Source organism: Dendroctonus ponderosae, unplaced genomic scaffold, assembly GCF_020466585.1.
Source record: "Dendroctonus ponderosae isolate FM_Combo_2020 unplaced genomic scaffold, Dpon_F_20191213v2 Dpon_F_20191213_4, whole genome shotgun sequence".
NCBI classification, from domain to species: domain Eukaryota; kingdom Metazoa; phylum Arthropoda; class Insecta; order Coleoptera; family Curculionidae; genus Dendroctonus; species Dendroctonus ponderosae.
Window position 1 is genome coordinate 6,869,001 of NW_026018611.1, and position 20,503 is coordinate 6,889,503.

The following is a 20,503-nucleotide window of genomic DNA, read 5'->3' on the forward strand; positions in this document are numbered from 1 at the left end:
GATTATAATAAATTAATAAAATATCTGTGTGGCACTGTCTTAGTTTGAATTATCTTTGTAGACGTTATTGCAGCTATTTATGTAGCTGTTTGGGACTCTAGTACACCGATATACATACTTAATTATGTTTCTTTGTTCGTTTCAGAATTGTTCTAATTTTTATTTTAGTTTCTCGAAAATTCGGAATGGTTTTCATTCGGTTTTTTTATTTTAATATTCAGTTTCTTTGCTGATTTGATATTTTTTGCCTAAGTTCTCTGTTTGTTACTTTGAGTTTGGGTTAGTATTTCAAATTTTACCTTAATATAGTTTTATTTCCGGGCTTTATTAGGCACTATTAATTTCTGAAATTTTATTAAAGCTTTGTTGCCGTTCTGTTTCTGATTCTTTGCTATCTGTATTAATAATAAAATATTGTTGTGACACTGTTTTAGCTTGGATTTATCTTGGATGTATCTTTTAAGTGCTTTTTAAGGTGTAGATGATTATTTTTCTTTTGTTCGTTTTAAATATTATTTGGCGTTTCCATTCACCTCACAAACTAAACGGAAACGCAAAACTTCTTTTAGATATCTTTGATCTTAGATATAAAATCACTTTCCTTCAGAAGACGAAAAAAACTTTTTTGTAGCAAGAGAATCGTCGAAAAGTCCTAAATATTAAGGACTTCTATAAGGAAGAACTATATAGTTCTTCTGGAGAAATAACTAAATTAAAAAAAAATTCGAAATGCACAAACTGAAAAAATAACCCAGTGAAAATAGGCAAAATACAAATACCAAATCCGCAAAGAAAATGAATATTACAAGATAAAAACTGAATTAAAACAAATTTGAATGTTGGAAATAGGAACACAACTTAGCACGAACTAGAAGAACGAATTAGAATTAGGAAAACGACTTAAACGAATTTGACAAAAAAGACACCACAGACCTAAAAGAAGAACCAGAGCAATAATTAAAACGAACAAAGAAAAAATAATTAATTATATTGGTGGATTAGAGGGCCAAACAGCAACATAAATAGTTGGAAAAATGTTTATAAATATAATTTGACTGGACAGTCCGGACAAAGATATATTAATATATAAGTGCTAACAACAAAAGAAAAAAGAAAAAAAACATTTTTGTTCATATAACTGAAGAAGCTTCAGACCCAATTTTTCAATATTATTGTATATGATCTTTTGAGACCTTTTTAAAGAGGAGAAACAAAAGAGAACAAAACATAAAAAAATATTAATTTCTGTGATTATTAGGGTTCTTTCTTCGACAATTTTTGATTTTCTGCGTTAATATCGCGCATTTATCAAACAATTATTGCCAACACGTTTTAATGGAGGCTTTTTATTGTTGATGCCAAACCCAATTGAAATCTGAAACAACATTTTTCTAAAGTTAATTGTTTTAAAATATTTTCTTTTCATAATATATTTTAGTCGATTTTCGTCTTCTTAAGTTTGCGGATTTTTAAGTTTTCGCTAATATGGTTTAATCTCCAGGCTTCATTTGCTACTATTAATTTCTGTAATTTTATCAAAACGCTCTTGTGGTTTTGTTTTTCTTTCCTTGCTCTCTGTATTAGTTTTTCAATGTATCTTTTACCTTTTGAATGATTATCATTAATAAATAAAGGGTCGATGTGGCAGTTTTAATTTGGATTACTTTTTGCTTTGTATTTCATTCCATTCCACTACATTGACGTCTTTCCAAGGAATTCTCAAATCTTCAATAGTAGGTTTTTCTTTCGATTTAGCATTCAGTTGTATATTTCATACTGGTAATTTTCAGCCTCACATTTATATTTCCGTATTTGATTGTCCATTTTAACTCTCAGCTCTCCCAAATTCGCGTTGTTTTTCCCCCAATCTTTACAGTTTCAGGCTCTGTACATTATTCTGTTCCCTTTCCAGCTTATTATCTTTAGCTTTCCTTTCTGGAGTACGTGTTGATGGTTTATTCTTCTGAAATGCTTCAGGGACTTGTAAAGTTCTTTTCCGTTTTTCGTCGTCTGCTCCATGGCTAATAGGCCATAAATTTTCGTATATTTTCCTGAGCGTTGTTATTTTTCCTCGTGGAGTTCCAAGACGTGTCTAGGTAAAGTATTGAAATTTGTTCTCCAAAACGAACCGAGCAACTAAAATGGGCCAAGCGAAAAAGCGTTGTTGTAAGTGGGTTCATCTGACTTTTACGTGAAAATCTCACAAAGCTGCAGTAACATATTTTTCTGCAAAATACCCCCGAGTAGTATATTTAGCTCCTGGAGGCTCTGAAATTCCCTCCATGTATTTGTATAATAAGCAGTGAAATGGGGCGCTGATATTGTTTGCCGATATTTCCGTTTATATTTTATTAGACTAATAAATAAAGGATTTTAATATTTATTTGTTCGGTCATACACAAGCCGGAATTTGATAGTGTTGAACATTGTATTTTCCGGTTCTGTTCTTCGTGATTTTATATTTATTAAAGCGTTTTAAGCTTTTTGTTTGACGATAATCATTAATTTGCTTCGGGTTTTTTCAACTATTGACATTAATAATAATAGCAGTGATGACAAAAAAGGATTGAAATTTGAGCAATTGGGGACATTTAATGCTTTTCATGCTCGCATCGTTATTATTCTGCACCGTTTTAATAAACTGTAATAACAACAGCATTCAGCACACATGCCTGAATGGAAAACGTGTCATTTTGATCTCCCAACTATTGTTGAATTTTAGTTTTGTTGTTGTTGTTGATTGATCATTATTGGGCTTTTAATCAAAGCAAAGCGCGCTTTTGTCTCATGGGTTAGATAGAAAATTAAAAAAWWTATTTATCATCCAATATTCCAAATGATTATTTGWTGAAGGCTTGTACTAATGTTGGCTGATTTTTTCAAGTATCCAACTTTTAATTGGCAGAAGAATTATGCCACAAAACCGCGTTTTTAAGGTTCGTTTTGGTAACTTTCGGTTACYGTCCCACTTACTGTTTGTSAATTTTTTCCATATTTTTACTTTTCAGCCTGAAASCAAAAAAAATTGGTTGKATAGTACATTCTACTTACTTAATTTTGAGGTGTAAAATGCGAGTRAACAAMACCCAGTCTTTATTTCAAGTTAWGAATGCAGAAAATTTACGATTTTTATGATCATGGTAAATTTGTCTTAATATCGTAGACACTTTAGCAGCACAGTTTTAGCTCCAATATCAATATCATTCGTGATTTGAACACTATCGTAAAATAGAACTGCGCCATTTGGCAAGGAGCAATTTCGCTCGGTATTTTACACATGAACAGACTGTTTTCAGCCCGAAGTTGCAAGTAGAAAGAAATGTTTCACAGGAGTTTTTTGGGCTCTACTTGTAATAATTTAAACTTTTTTCTGTTGCGAATCTCCGAAAATAATGAATAGTAGTGTCGTTTTTTGAGGATTTTACCCTTGTTGTATTTATGCTACTCATTGACTTTCAACCGATGAACCAAATTACTCTAAACATTCGTTTTGTACAATGCGTCACAGATTTTGCTTTAACATTCAGTGGTTCTGTTTTTAATGAGGTTTGAGGACTGTTGATAAAGAAATTTGGTATAAAATTAGCGCAATTTCAAATAAATATTGGAGGGTCCGAGGTTTTTTCCGAAAAACAGTGCGCAGAATTTTCAATTGATTTAAATATTTCTTGTGGTACTCTGATTGAATTTTGATTGAAAAACACCAGGAACTTTGTAAGCAAACATGGCCTGAAAAAAAATTAAACCAGACGTTAACGTTGCTTTGGGAAAGGGGTGTTTGTATCAAAGATTTGGAGTACTGAGAAATAAATATTTGGTTCTAACATTTTTAACCAAAAATTCAAGCAAGAAAAATTCAACACCAAAATAGTATTAATAATTTTATTTGAATTTGTCAATACAATTTTGTAATTTTCTTTTTTTATGTACTGAAACTTAATCCTATTTAGGTACTATACAGTTACAAATTTTGCATCTATGTTAGGCTTAGTATGTGGAAAGCGCAGTCACTTTATATACAAATTATTAGGTCCATGTTATTGGCTATATAATATGAGACTCGTGTATTCGAATAAAATTACAATACCTTTCGAGACAGTAAATACGTGGGGGGACTATTTCTAACATCAAGATACTCATTTGCCAAAATCTAATTTGTAAGCGATCGAATATCGTGAATATGGTTTTAGTCTTATTCAAATTTATATGGAATATTTTTTGTTAATTTACTTTAAAATACATAGATTTATTAATATGGGTTGGGATCACAGCGGGATTTAAAAATGTATGGAATAAATCTGAAAAGTTTGAGTCTGTTGGTGAATAGTAAAAAAGTCAGCTCTCTCATTTGCTCTGTGATTCTGTAGGATATTTATTATAAGTAAATCTAAACTTGTTATGCTCCCGATATACAAGCTATGGCTAGAAGTACACAAGAATTTTTTTTAGTCAGAGACTTTAGAGCCAAGTGTAATTTCACTTCATAGATGCTTTTTTTAATGTAGTTTTTATTTTGACGTGTTTCGTTTATTATTGTATCAATTCCAGAGCCTTCGTTCAACTATTATAGTAAAATTTGCCGTCCGATTCAAGATCATATTTCACTCCATTAAATTTGTTCCTGATTGATCAAAGTAACATTTTTCAACGTTCTGAGTTTTGCTGCATTTATGCGGTTTCCTTTTTTTGTGAGCCTATCGAAAAGTCAGATAAATTCTTCAAGGAAGAATGGAAATTTCTAATCGAATATGTTTAATCTATTAAAAAAAATCTTCTAGCTTAAATCGTACTTTTCCTTATTATTTGAATGTTTTAACACAGAACATGCTTGCAAAGTGCCCGGATTTTAAGCGTGTTAAATTTGAATTTCTTGTGTTTCAAATTTGTTGTATCATGATGTTGGCTTCAGTTATCAACATATTGATTTAAATGGGTTTCAACTTGAAGCTTTAATAAATTATTCGTCCCATTATAAATAAATCTGAATATCCGTTCGATTGAAACTTAGGGATTCAAACTAGACAAATAAATTGTCTAATAATAAGACATAGAGGAAAGCAAGTTATCCCAACCCGTTGAAACAGGAATTTTAAGTCTACTCTAGGACAGATGTTAATATCCGTTTGCTACAGTAGATTAGTTACATAATATGCTACAAAGAACACACTTTTTGCACAATAATTCACATACATTGTGTTTTAGAAAATATGCCAATACCTCAGCATACAATAAATGCAACAAAAGTGGAATTGCTGAATGAAAGATACATTATTGCTGATTTTTCCAAATGGAAGGTTTGAAACCAACAAATGTAATGGCTAATCGAGTAAAAATAGCAAAAATTTTTTAAAGAACTTAATTCTACAATTTATTATATTAAAGTCATGTCCAGGAGTTGTTGGCACATTTTCAGAGCATGAAGTAGATAAATGGAAATATAACGATTGGCCTCATTTCAGAACTTGACGTGGAAATTAGTATGTATTATTGAGATTTTATTTAAGGGCAAATTTTTGGAGCTGGGAAATCAGGCCGATCATTAATCTCAAAGCGATTTATAGAGCGCTTCTGATGGGGGAATTTGAATATTTCAAAATATCGGAAAAATAAAGCCTACTGGAACTTTCTATTAAGGCAATTTGAAAACAATTTATTTCTTTGCAAAAATTTACATGTGGTAATATAAATGTCCTCTAAACTCTCATAACAAGAGCTATTGTTATAAATAATACCGATAATATGACCGATTATCGATTTCATTTGGAAAATACGCTCCAAAACTTCGAAATGGTTTGAATGGAATTTATAGCTGACTCTCTAAATATATTTTATTAAATATTTTCCAAATTGGGCTGGTGTATCTTGTTACCCGCAAACATAGAGTATAAAATTGTTAACCTGGGGAGTTAAAAAATTATAAAATAATAATAAACATTTGGAAAAATTCGCCAAATAACGAACTGGATGAGAGGAATATTTATTCTAAAGCGTCCAAGTTAGTAATACCCTGTCGGTTATTTCTTAAAGTGCTGTCGATAGACATATATGAAAGGATTGAACGAGTTGTAGCTTGATCAATGTACAAAAATAAATATATATTTACACTTCACTATGAGCTCAAATAACTGTCGACTCCGATAGAATGCTCCGTTTTTACCTTACTTACACCATATGAAAACGATCTCTAATCAAAAACTTTTATTTAAGGAATCGGAACAAGTGAAAATCAGTTTTGGAAAAACCTTTTCCTCCAAATAGTTTATGAACACTTTTCGTATAACGGTGAAAAAATGCTGTTACCACATGATCACCAGGTGTATATGAACAGAAAAACCAGGTGTATTTTGTATATTCCACGTGGTAATCACGAGTTTTTTTGGCACGCCGAAGTAAATTATACATACAATCAGCAGTTAACAAATATTTTTTTAAACAGATTTATTTGAAATTGAACTGAAGTTGAACCCAAACAATTAATTTTTCGGGCGTCGGGATTAATATTTTTACACGTCCTGGATTATTTTTATAACCGTGAGTTGTAAGCTGATAAGGATTTATTATTTCGTTAGCATTCAGAAGATTAAAGGCAAACGTGACCTATTTACCCAATTATCATGTTATGTGATAAATGCACGATGACGAGTGATACATTTGATATAAAAACCTCAGCTGCCGATTTTTATATATAATGCATGTGTATTTTTTCTGGAAAAATATTTTTTTAGTTCACTTTTGTTTGAAATTACCGAAGCACACCGACAATTTTAAGCGCTTGAATTAAATAAACGCAAACAAATTGATTTGGTTGGGTTTTTAAGCAGATTTTCATTTCTATTTTAAAATTTTACTTCCTATGAAACGATTGATGCATTTTAGAACCGAAAATATTTCAAACTTTCAAGTTTGGATTCCTTAAATAATAAATTTAGTACATTTAAGTTTTGTGCGTAAAGTTTCTGGGTGATATGGCCAGAAAGTTTGCTTAATTGCGATTTTAGGGACATTCTGCTCCAAAATAATAATAATTAAACAGTGATGTTAAGCCAAATTAACAGCCACATCAAGCCCGAGGAATTCTAAACATAAGCTAGTTTAATTGTTACGATAATAATAATATAGAGAAACCTATATTTATTTTTGCTAGGGCTGGATTGAATAATTGCTGGTTTTGCAATTGCATTTTATTTCCTCCTGAATGTTTTGCTGATGAGATTGTCTATACTTTGTAGGGTTTCATTGTCAATTGAAAACGAATATATCTGAGGAAAATTTCAAAAATTTCATTTTGATAACAAATAAAATTGCCAGTTTTGTTTGCAGCTTTTCATTCAATTTCGCCCTATTACACTTCAAAACGTTTTCCTTACATGTACAATGTATCAAGGCACTTTTTGTGCGTACTAATATTATTTACTTCCTATCAGCACAAACAGAATATTGATTTTAGGCCCACTGTAAAAGTTCTTTGAACCAAAGCCAATTGTTTCTTAAAGGTATTTGCTACATTTTCCCAAAACTTTTGTCCAAACGCCCCAATCTAATAGATTTGCGATTGATTCCATTTGTGCTCAATGAAGCCTCTTAATAACTCAGGGTTTCCATTAGCACCATAGTACAAAATAGAGTTTTCTTGCAGGTCGGTTAATTGGGGTTAATTGTGGGGCGATTTGTAGCCTTGTCCCTCAATTCAGAACTGACCACGTTTTCGGTGATACAGAGCGTTCAATAAAGAATTATACACATTTGAATAAAAAGTATAAATAAGGCATGCGTGAAAAATATACTTTTTCACCATTTTTTGAGGATTTCATCTATTTTTGACATTCGAAACATTTCTTCTCTTAATTAAAAAATTATGTTGGCTCATGCTGTAGTTCCAGGGAAGACGTTTCCTTGAATTTTTGGTAAATTTGAGACACCCAGTATTATTTCCGGTTTCCAATGAAAAAATCTTGCTCTCGAATTTTTGATAGGAACAAAAAAAGACGAAACATTTTTACACTATTTCTTTTATCGCCTATTGATTGAAAATCAGATAATAAAACCAAATTCAAATGTTTGTGTAACGTAGGTGTAATTTGACATTTTACAGTTATGCGCTGACTTTTGACGACTTACGACACTTCGATGGATCAGTCTATTGTCTAATGGAGAATTGACAGGCAACTAACACGATTTGTTTTCTTCAAATTCCAAAATGTCTCCGACTTTTCAATGTTTCTGCTGAATGTGGCGGATTTTCGGAAAAATGAACTTCTCTATAAGTTTGCAGTGTTTTTTCAACCGATAGCGCGACTTGAGCAAAAAAACAGGATTATTCGAAGTTCTGATATTCTGACATTTGTTGTCAGTTGTAGCGACCTAACAATCACGAATTGTTTTTGACACGCAAGTATTTTGTCATACGAAATTAATGTTTTTGACATTAATGTCAAAACTGACTGTTAACGATGATCTTTTCTAGCTTTTAGCAGCTTTAAAGTTACCAATTTTCCACAACAGACTAATGCGTCAAAGTGACATGAATCGACATACTTTGAAAACTTTTGACTCAACAAATATAACAAATCGCTTATCCGTTACAAGGACATTTTTTGCTTCAAAGGACAGCAGGAAATGATGTCTGATATTTGAACATTGAGTGACGACTAAATACCGATTTTATCAATTAATTTTAAATAAATACGTGACAAATTAATAATGAACATTTGTGAGAACCTTTCAACAATTTCACCAAAAATGTAGCTTTTTAGTTGCAAAAACTCAATTTTTCGTGTGTTTTTTAAAGTGTTGTGTTGACAAAAAAAAACTGCGGATTTACAGCGGATTTTAACCGACTTCTTATTTCCCCAACATCAACTCGAGCCATGGAGAATAGAAAAATTGGGTTGTTGTAGCAAAAAAGCTACATTTTTGTTGAAGTTATTAGAAAGTTTTCACAAATTTTAAATATTAGTTTATCATGTATTAAAAAAAAATGATTACAATCTTTATTGAGTTGTCACTTAATCTACAGGATGTTTCCTCATAAGTTGACAACCCCCTAGATGGTTTATTTGAAAAAATTGCGAAAGTGACCAACACAAAAGTTGTTTAATTTTACTCCAATTATTTAAATCTGAATTTAAACTAAATATATAAAACACGAAAATATCAAAATTTAACATAGCCCTTTTTTTTAATGAAACACCCTACATATTTTTAGACATAACAATAGGCTTTTTTCCTGATTTAACAAAATATATTTGCCTATATTTGTATTAATGGTTTTTGTTGAAACTCAACAAGGCGCTTCCTCCACTACATACGTTCGCCCGATAGCCCTATTTTTAAATGAAAATGTTGATATCTCGATTGGACGAGCGGGTATTATCCAATGTCCTCCAAATAGCCCCGACAAATCTCTAGGGTTATTTAAGTTGTTCTATTTCAAATTTTTTAAACATAATACAGAAAAAACGGCTAATACAAATCTAAACAATATATATATTTCTGAAATCAGAAAAAAATGCAATTTACATGTTTGAAATATACAGGGTGTTTTATTTAAAAAACACTTTGTCAAATTTTGACATTTGCGTGTTTCATATTTTTATTTTAAATTCAGATTTAAAATAATTGAGTAAAATTTAACAATTTTTGTGTTGGTCACTTTCACAATTTTTGGGAAATAAACCGTCTAGGGCGGTGTCAGCTTATGAGGAAACACCCTGTACAGACATCAGAAATCATGCCCTGATTCCAATTGAACCAAAAAAATGTATTTGCAACGTAGTTCGTCCATACGACTTGTCAGATTTATCGAGTTAAAAGCTCTCAAAGTATGTCGATTCACGTCACATTTACGGATCAGTCTGTTGGTTAAAAGGGAACGCACACGGTTCGCGATTTGCTCTTCATATTTCCAAAAATTTTCACGACTTAAATTTTTGTGCAAAAAATTGCAGATTTTCGAAAAATGAACCTCTCAAGAAAAAGTCCTTGTAACGTCATGTGATTTGACATTTGACAACTTGTAAGAACAAGCTTGTGACAAACAAGCTCTCAAAGTATGTCGCTGGACGTCACTTTGGCAGATCAATCAGTTGTTTAATGAAGAATACACGCAGACGGTACGCGATTTGCTCCTAAAATTTCGAAAATTTCCACATCTTTTCAATTTTTGTGCGGAAAATGGCAGATTGTCGGTAAAATGAGTTTCTCCTGTATTATTTTGCGGTGTTTTCTCAACCAATAGTGCAATTTTTGTGCAGAAAAGTGTATTTTTTGAAGTTGAGATTGTCTGACATTTGTTATCAGTTGCAGTTTCTGCATATAAACCAGGTAAATCATTAGCTATCGAAGTAGAAAATATGCTAATCTAATGTTCCCTTACTAACAACTATTATTTGTGGTGTTTTTTGAAGAAATGCGTTTTTCCGCTGCTTTTCAATCATTTAAATTCACTACTGTTCCATTAGAAAACAAAGTGCGAAAAATTTCACAAGATGCCAATTTGTTTGTAGTTGATTTTTCTTATTCACATTTTGTAGGTTTTTGATTCAGTTTTCGTTAGTTTCGGTTCGTTTTTGCCAATTTTGGTTAGTATTGGTTAATTGTCTGTGTTCTTTCTAAACAATTTCAAGCAGAACCGAAAAAACCGGAACCGAAAATTAAGCTTCTGTTACAAAATCATATAAAAAATTGATTGATTAAAAACTGTTATGATCAATTTCCCCAAGAAACACCACTAAAAAAGTTAGGGATTATCTATAAGGCTGGCAAACTTTAAACTTCGACCGCAAAAGACCTATAGACTAAAAATCCACCCAAAAGAACTATTGAAAACAGTTTGGATTTGTTTGCCGTTTTTGCTTGGCATGTACTTTATTTAATTTACAATAACTGGGAAAGAATAAAGTAGGACTAGATACCCATAACGTAAATATTTAAATAAATAACCCACGAAAAGTTGTGAATCAAATGGATTGAAAACATTGCCTACAAATCCGCTAATGTCGACTCTCTTTCCAGCTCATCCCAATATGTTTTGATTAAAGTTTTCAATATTGGTCATTTAAATTGAAATTTTAAAAAAGTACAATCACTTCTCACCCACAAATATGATAATTAGCGATATTTCGTCAAAGCAAACTGTATGAATAGTTCCATAAGAAATTTAAATTTCAGCAAAAAAGTTTCCTAGTAAGTAGGAAAACGCGTCGTTTGAAATAGTCGCATCTACAAAGTGTTAGAATTAGTTATTTAATAGAAAGGCAAAAAAGCAGTTTTAAAAATTTCTCGATAGCGGCAGATTGGTAATTTACACGCTGTATATGTTTATATGAGCTTGATTGCTTGAAAAGTTTTCTATGTATGATTTTCATTTGTCGGCTCTATGCAATTTGAATCTAATAATTTTTTGGCTAGAAAAGAGCGCTTCTCTTCCAAGTTGAACCGATAAATCAAAAATAGTTTTGATTATAAGAAAAACAGATAACATTTTTTTGCTTTAAAAAATATACATAGATGGACTGTACGCACGTCACTAGTTTGACTAAATTTGGTTTATTTAGTGCAAAAAATGTAATTATTTATTATTAAAATATAAGTTCGACAAATCTTTAACAGTTTTTTTATTAAATTTTTAAAGCCTTGTTGATCCCGTGTCTTAGTCTTTGGTGAACGCTCTGTATTTAAATACCGTACTCCAGAATGGCGCAACAGTTCTTATTTCATGTAATGTAATGTTGTGCGTTTGATTTATTTTTTAAGTTTTAATGTTACTATACTGTAAGCCGACTCAATGGACAATATTTAATAGAAATTGTAATTTTCAATGATTTTGCTGCAAAAAGAGTCCACTGTGTTCGTTTGTCCTCACAGTTCGAAATTGTGCGCGATTAAAACACTCAACTAATTGTGTATTTACCTACGCAACACACGGATAGTCTTCTTCAGCACAAAATGCGCTTTAAACAGCAATTAGATAAGGACCATTTGGAATGCAATTATGGATAACTTATTCTGTTCAATGATCAAATGAAAATGAAATTGGGTCAAGTTTATTTAATTGCCATCTAAAGCTTGTAACAACAAAGTTTTTCAAAAGAATTATTCGGTATACAATTTTTTGCAGAGTATACCAAATACGCCAAGCAATTTTTTGGTGTTCTAATAGTGGAATTATTTAAGTTAATACACATTGAGCCTTAACAGATTAAAGTTTTTTAGTTTGTCTATTCATTCAATGATAGTTTGTTTGACAAAGAGCCAGTGCCAAAGCAGTTGGAATCAAACCTTGTCTAGAACCAAGTCGAAAGCATCATTAGTTTTTTGAAAAATCATAGAAGAGTTTGACAAAAAAAATCGCAAACGCAACTAAGAACCAACGTTCATTCCCCAATTTTTAAGACGAGGTAGTTTTTAATTCTAAAGTACTAGAAGACGTATCACAGGGAAAATCTGGCCAGTTCATATCTATGTACAAAACCCATTGATACAACTTCTAGTCAGGCGTTATTCTAACTTATTGCTAAACACATAGTTGTTTTGTTTTACAGCTAAACATACATATAAGTAAGCACACATCAAATATACGGGTCCCCAAATGCCTCCATTTTTAAAGAAAAATTGGTAAAAAGGCATCACAGGCATTAAGTATCACAGCACTCTTGAAAATCGAAAACGAATTCTAAGTGGGTTAAATAATATTAATACATTTAGGGTTGAGGTTTTGGAGTTCTAAAACTCACCTGCAAATACATATTAAATAGGGACTTTTGCTTATTAAAAGTGATGCTTTTGGATTGGCCAGAGTTTTTTTACTAGAAACTCATTGTCATCAATCAATGCGAAAGCATGAGGTAGTTTCAACAAGGCTGTCATAGTATTTTGGGTATCGAAACAGAGCGCTGTTTTTCTTCATTTCCCTACTGCAAGCAGTTCGCTTTAAGTGTATTTGGTATACTCTTAAAAAGCCTCTCAAGTAAATTCGTAGATTTTACACAACTAAACTTACAATTTAGCAATACACCTAGACAAACGAAATATTTACAATTTGTGCGATTGTGTTTTATGGGGTTATTACGTACCATCTTAAGCATAGCAGCAAACACAATGAGAATAAATGATCAGTTATCAACAAAATCTGGCTATTCATCAACATGTAAGTCCTCTTTCGCATACAAATGCACCCATTTTCTCTGAATATTCGCTACATACACTTAAGAAATACATAAAGATCTAATAATTAAACTACAGAGAAATTGCGGTTGTAATTCCCACAATTAATTGTGCGCTTCTAACACATTTCAATCAATATTTGAATGAATGCGGAAAGACCAGATCAAGTCAATTTTCGTTGAATCCCAACTCATAAATTCCGAAAGAATTTGAGAACCTCGCACGTTGTGAGTCTGATCTCGCACGTTGTGAGTCTTTATCAAATTTGTACTTGACTTTGGCCTTTTGAGCGGCCCTTTTCAATGTAGTCGAAGGGCCGCGTCTATGCATATTTGATCACGTCTACTCGTTGAATATTTTACGAATAATAATGCGTTTTTTCGATTGGTGCATATTATAGCTTAGCCAACCAGAATTCTACTGAAACTGGTGAGTTTTTCGGGTTTTCAGGCCGTGGTGAATTGGATCTTGAAAGCTTACACTGTACTGATGCTTGCTTCCAAGCAAACCGTCTCTGAAGATGTAAGCCACTCGTGTTTGAGAAACGTCAGGAAATCCTATTTCAGGTAGCCCAAAAACTCACCACTTTCAAGGAATGGCCTCGAGAGCCTAAAGTATGTGTCTCATGCATCCGTTTATACGATGGTACGATGATACGAAAGTGTTTCTATTGGTTGGAGATCTGTCAATTCGTCCTCCGTCGTATGAATTGACAGATCTCCAACCAATAGAAACACTTTCGTATCATCGTAATATCGTATAAACGGATGCATGGAACACAAGGCTTAACTCGGTTGAGAATAATTAAATATGCACTCGATTATTTTTGTCTTCGCCAGTTTCCATGGGAGTATTTTCCAATTTTCGACCTTCTATATAAACTAGTCTAACTATTGAACAGGAAAGGTTAAATTATTGGGGTTCCCTAATAGTAAGTATATTAGAAATGGCGCTTATAAAGTTTTAATATCTACGATAAATCTGACATTAACTTAATGCTAGCGATTTCCTACATGGCAATTTTGAATTAATAAGACGGAAATTGCTTTAAATGCTTCAATCCATCTACTGACTTTGCTTCAAGCGCTTTAAACGACTTTTGTTCGTATGCACTTAATATAATCCTGTTATTATTGTTACTAGACTCATTTTCCTTCTTATTAATTTAAATTATCCAAAATTGATTGAGATCATTGATGTTTTGTTACTATACCAGTGAGCGGTGCTGTTTTAACGTGGTACTAAATATGTACGAAACAAGTGTGATAACAACATTATTAAGACTCGCTTGTGCGTAATTTTTCATTTCTATTCAAAGTTGGCTAATTTGTACCAAAGCTATAATTACTAAGTTTAGTATCAATAAAAAAAATATACAAATTTGCATGCAGAAGGCAAAATCGAGAATAAAATTTGCTAAGGGGCTTATGAGGGAGGTCCTTATTCCACTGACACTCAGTGAAATAAGGAACTATTTAACCCGTTTTCTAGTTATGAACTGCTAGTGCCCTACTGATTTCCTTAAATTAATCGGAAACTAAACGTTTTTTTTTGTGAATTCTTTCCCATTTGTAGTTGCAGCTTAAATTTTAGTTATGCAACGTATAACATTTGTGCGTATCGTGTTTAGCTTTTTTGTGCTTTTAGAATATCATTACTTATGCATACTCCTAAACAGGAACGTCAGATATTCTCGTAGATTGTTAGTTGAAAAAATAAATAAATCGAATATATTTTACATAATACTGCACATTTCGCCACAAGCTGCAAAAAACCGCTTTCAATTGGGTTGTGCCACTTATTACTTATGATATATTTTTAGGATTTCCGTCAACCCTTTCCATTATTCCATTAAAATTCTACGCTTACTTAGCTAAACTTATCCTAATGTTCCCAATATTGTATTTGGAGATTCTTAGCTAGAAGTAATGAATTAAGCCTGTTTGGTAAATCTTCCTATCAACTAACACTGGAAATATTTATTAAAATGCAATAAAACTGTTTTCTAAATTCACTAGCATTTCTATTTATTTGTCGCTAAAGGAGGATTTAAGTTTGAAAATGGTGAGTTTTTTGAGCTTCTGGAAAATGCGCGCGTATGGTTTGGGTGCTAAAATTTACCTCGTGCTGGCGAAACGTCAGCAAAAAATTATTTTTCATCATTTGCCAGAAGCTCCAAAAACCATCTTCAGGCCCCGTCCGCGAACGCTTAGCTCTTGTGATGTTAACCGGATTATTTGTCATTTTACACTAAAAAACTACGTCTAGACTAATGAACGGCTATGCGAATCTAAACCATATTGTCATTATCAAAATATCAGAAATTTAAATATACATCTCTACTCTCTATAACTTAGGAAATCTTAACTCTAATTACTTTAAACCTAATTTTGATTTTTTGTTCGGGAATGAATGGAAAGGCCCAAAAAATGTGTCAGAATAATAAAAAAACCGACATGAATCAACTTTCGCTACGCAGACTTTGTCTAGTTGAATTCATTCAAATAACTCTTTGGAGTTTCAATAGTTCCAGGCAAAAATATATATTTTTTAGGCACAACCCCAAGGCCCCACAGCATTTACATTCATTACACCTAAGCCCTGAATTTCCCATTGAATAAAGGAAGGTTCATGGGAATTACCTTAATAGTAACTATAAAGTAGATATTGAATTTTTTACGCATTGTTTCCATACATTTTACCCTCTAATGGATCGTATACTTTCCAAAGTTCCCCCGTGAATATCAGTGATATTAAATCATTTCGCTATTCTATTGATATGTTTTCGATTTGATAATGATCTCCCTTCATTCAATTGTTCGATGTTGTTAAAGATGGACAGTTTCCTGAGTAGATAGTAAATTAATGCAGTGCGGTAATAATAAAGCAATTTTCGTGAGCCAGCAGACATCTATACAGAAAATACAGATTTTTTTGGTAGAATTTGATTTAAAACTGTGGAGTCTAATGAATCATTTGCTAGGCCGTCAGTGTTAAATCGAATTCTTTTTTGCGGCAAGTGGCGACTTTTGAAGAACATGATGGTTGTAATGCCAATCTGCAAAGAGCATTAAATATTGTCCCCTTATTGCTAGGTTTTTAATAATAGTTACAGATGTAGTTTTTAAAATTTGCTGTCTTTTTATGGCTTTTAATTTACTTCTTACATTAGAAGTTTTCATAATTTGCAATAGTATGACTCACACGTTTTTATATTTTTATTTGTTGACTGGAAAATGCAAATGAATGACGAATTAACATAAGCAGGTACGCATTTCATTGTGTCGATTTCAGACATCCGCAAATCCCGGTTCCAAACCTATTCGCTTTCATCAGCCGAGTTTAGCCTGAAAATTACATTCTTGAAACCTGCACTTTAATACATCAAAACATTTTACATTAAAGGGGAACTATTAACGTTTTGCCAATGTGTTTACAGGATCACTCGACTGATATCGACTAATAGGCTCGAAACCGGCCTGAGATTAACACAACTCGAAATTTGTACCTGCTTAAATCAGTAACCTTCGACTAGCTCTGATGATGCCGAAAGAGTTATCATTTCTTTAAATTGTGGATTATTCTGCACTTTTTAGAAAACTGTGTTTTTGCTACTATAAGTGTCTTGATCAGCAGCCATTGGAGAAGTATATTTCTTTGCTTGTAGGTTTTTCAAATTTTGGTTACTTTACTTCTAAATTAGTTGCTTACGTTTTTGCGAATTCGACCAATTAAAGGTCGATTTCCTCATCGAGCAGCTTTAAATCGAGCTTTTTTGTTTCTGAACCAGCTGCATTTATCTAAACTAGATCATGTTCTTGAAAAGTGAACCACTTCATTTTTTCGCTACGTGAATCTATTGCACTGTGCAGGGTGATCCATGGTTATTTTTATTATTAGTAACATGGAATGGTTGTAAACATTTGTACTGTCTGTAATTATAACAGCTCAACTAAAAACTATAATTTATAATAATTTTACAGCATAAAATACAAATATGTACAAAATAACACTTGATACATAAAAAAAATCGTGTTTAATCTGAATTTTGCCACGTTTAATCCAAATGCGAAATTTTTCTTTACCAAATGAACCTCATAACCTGATTATTTGGCAATTTATTGTATGGAAATATGGAATCATTAAGAATGAACAAAATCCTTATACGTATTTCGCAGACTTTGTGGAAAATGGGCTTTAGGTATTTTTTTTTAATAACAGGACATTTTTCGGTTTTAACTGAATACTTACGACAAAGTTTTTGTTTAAAATGTATTAATACAGATGACATTATTTTTCATATGAAAATTAAATGCTGATAGTTACGTAACATTTACCGTTGAAAATAATCTGAACACTTCGAAATTCTGATCAATTTTGCCTCAAAGTGATTCAATATTTTCGACGACCGGCCATCGTTTACCATTTTTCCCTATCTTTAAATACTGAACTTTTGCGCTAAATTTGGTAAAATGCATTCTGCGCCTTGCAAAATGTCCTTTTCACAATATTCGTTTATCAGCAAATTAAGCGGGCAGATAATTTTTGGATTCAGAAAAACAATTGTGCCTTCGACCTCACTGCTCCCGCCGAAAGCAGTAAATTCTTTCTGATCGCAAATATTATCTGTCCGCATAACCGCCTAAAAACTATATATTACGGGTACTAACATCTTCATTAAAAAGTTTGTTTATAAAGTTTCAAGCAATTAAAATGTGTGCCTTGCAAAAGCCTCGATTTTAAAGGGCTTAGATAAAATGAGCCACGAAGAAACAATCTAATGTTTCCTTCACATTTTTTATATTTGTACACGAATAAAATAGATTTTTCCGTTTGCTTGCTGATTTCCAATTGTTCCTCCAAAGAATCATTTCATCTAACCCCATTCGCAATGCAGGCTTTTGTGAGTGTTCTTTTGAAGCTACAACTTGATAAACACAACTGCTGTTGTCCTACACATTCCGAATGGAATAGTATGCAATAAATGCTCAAATATACATTCCTTTGAAGCACGTAGAATCGTCTGTTTTTTCTTATGTAAAGTACTTTCAAATTGGTTTGGAGCACATTGAAAAATAGTTGATTTTATAAGATGGCTTACATAAAATTATAAGCGAAAGTCATGAGTTTAGGTAGTCTTTTGAACTGTTTCGGTTAACTGAAATAATCACAACAATTAAGCCTAAATTTTAGTTGAGACTAATTTTCCAAACTAAGATAAGGCAAACTTTTTCAACCTGAAAGGCAGTTTAAAAGTAAAAGTTCAGATTATTTTGCATAGAAAATAATTCACCACTACAGAGCCATGGATCAGTTGTGATTCATTTCATTCAAAAAGTTATACATTTCGGTACATTGTTGCTGAAATTTGAAGGGTCTGTATTATAACTCTAGAGTTATTCTAAAAGCCTTCAACACTTATTTGCGGTTTCTTAAGCCTTTACTTTCAAAATGTAAATTGAAATTAGTCGACTCAATTTACCACCGAAATGGTGTAAATAGCTTATTTCATTTACATCAAAAGTGCATTAAGCCCAACTGTAAGTTGTGGTTAATTTTGCAACAACAAACATAGACTACATGAATGAAGATTTAGATGAAATAACCATTGAAAAAAAATGTATCTCCATCCCGTCGCCCATTTTTCTCGTTTGTGCATATGCAGGGTAAATACAAGAAAAATGGAAAGCGATTGCATATTTTTTCTTCAAGTAAGGAAATTATCTAAATTCAGTTTTGTTAAAAAATGTACTCGGCCAAGACAACAAGTGTAAGTTTCGTAAGAAAATCGAAGTCAGACAAATAGAAGAAACTAGTAGAAAAATTTGAGTGGTGAATAATCAAATTGCGCATTGGTCAGGTCGGATCAGGTCTCAATCAGAATTTAATAATTTACCGTCACATTTGTATCTCAATTTACTCGAAACAAGGAAATTTTGAAACACACAAAAACACCGTTTGGTATTGCTTATTAATCGATTTTTGTTGCTTAATGAGGTAGAAACCACGATAGTATTTGAAATTGTTCAATTATTTGTATTGAAGTTTCATGAAAAGTTTCATTTTTTATTTTATAATTCGCTAAAATGAGTAGGTATAAGATGTACAGACAGTATAATTAAATAATATCAGTTCTTCCGAGAAACAGCGAGCACTTGTGGTCGAAAAGTTCGTGAACTTTCTGTAACAGTTTAAATTTTTTAGGATTACTTAGGCCTGGGTAACACTGTGTTGAGTTGGGCTTTTGAGTTAATGCCGCTATGAGTTGGTGATTTATAAGTCATCGCGCTGCACCTCGAATTGCGCATGTGGCGGAATAATTCTTTAAATCAGAAGTTTTAATTAGTTGAAATTTAGTTGGTTTCTATCATCGCTCGGAAATTGACCAATAACTTAACTTTTAAGCGATTTCTTCGCAGTTTTTTTGTTTAGTCAATATTTTACAAAAACAAAATTTATTCGGTTATTAAGTTAGTTTAGTTTTGGCGTTGTGCATTAATCACTGCAGCTGAGTGAAATTCAGACAAATATAGGTGGGTCTAAATTTAAAATTAAATTAGGGAAAGATCGACACTCGGAGCGTTTTTCGTTTAGTTGTCGTTGACTTCCGTTAAGTGGGAACGTGAAACTTGCCTTTGGAAATATTGCAATGCGAATAGGCACTTTCTACAAAAATGCCAACAATAAACAAGCTGAAATCGAACTGCCAAGTGCAGCATGAATCATCGAAAGGGCGAACAATTAAATGATTAAATAATCATGTTTATTCTGTAGTTCGGTGTCTTTTTTCTCGAAACAGTGTATGAATGTTCAGTTTGCTACAGATAGTGGACGAAATTGATCGATAATCACACTCTGGGAAATATAGAATCATTGTGACCCTTATGGCAAGTGCGGTAGTATGTGAAACTGTAGTCAACTTCTTGATGATTAATGGGTAGAAAATGGATGCTGGGGCGCCAGCTTGCAAAACACTGGTAAGAATGATCTCTAATCTACAATTCTTTTAGCTTGAACTGGGTTTAGTTTTCCGATAAGCAACTGAAGTTTTATGGATTCTTTATATTTCTCTCTCTTTGCTTTGCTGATTTCAAAAAAGTTTGGCTTTGGACATATTTCCTGCTGTACTAAACACATTTTGTTCTTTTTTTTCTAGATGGCACTGCGCAATTTTCGGTAAGTTTAGCATTACTTTGCCCCTGGAAGAACTTTTAGTCCCATATTTAGTGAATTTGGTATCGATTGAGCTATTGGTTCTTTCGGAGTTAAGATTTAAACTTTGGAAATATTTTGGGCGGCTTTGTATTTTTTATATCAAGCTCATCTTAAGCTTTTTGCT